The 218-nt window shown below is 66.5% G+C and overlaps 1 protein-coding gene across 11 annotated transcripts in view; it reads left to right on the top strand.

The window, feature by feature from the left end:
• Window positions 1-218, top strand: part of CAMK2D (calcium/calmodulin-dependent protein kinase II delta) — a 156,286-nt gene that overhangs the window by 150,167 nt on the left and 5,901 nt on the right. The window lies entirely within an intron of this gene.

The raw sequence follows: 218 nt of genomic DNA, 5'->3' as shown, positions 1-218 counted from the left end.
AGTCCAGCCTCTGCAGGGGCCTCAGCCCAGCCCGGGCGTGGCAGCGACAGGAGGCCCTCAGCGTGGCTTTACGTGCGTGGAGGGAGTGCTCTGTCTACTGCACTGCATTTGCGAGCAAACATGATGACTGTGGTCAGCTGGCCTCGCCCAGCTTCCCGGTGGCCTTGTCTCTGCCCCGGCTCCAGGGGAGGGACCGGGGACACCTGCCTGACCACGCA

Source organism: Myotis brandtii, unplaced genomic scaffold (genome assembly GCF_000412655.1).
Source record: "Myotis brandtii unplaced genomic scaffold, ASM41265v1 scaffold603, whole genome shotgun sequence".
Classification (NCBI taxonomy): Eukaryota; Metazoa; Chordata; class Mammalia; order Chiroptera; family Vespertilionidae; genus Myotis; species Myotis brandtii.
Note: the sequence above shows the minus strand (reverse complement) of the source record. Positions and strands in the feature narration are given on the sequence as shown.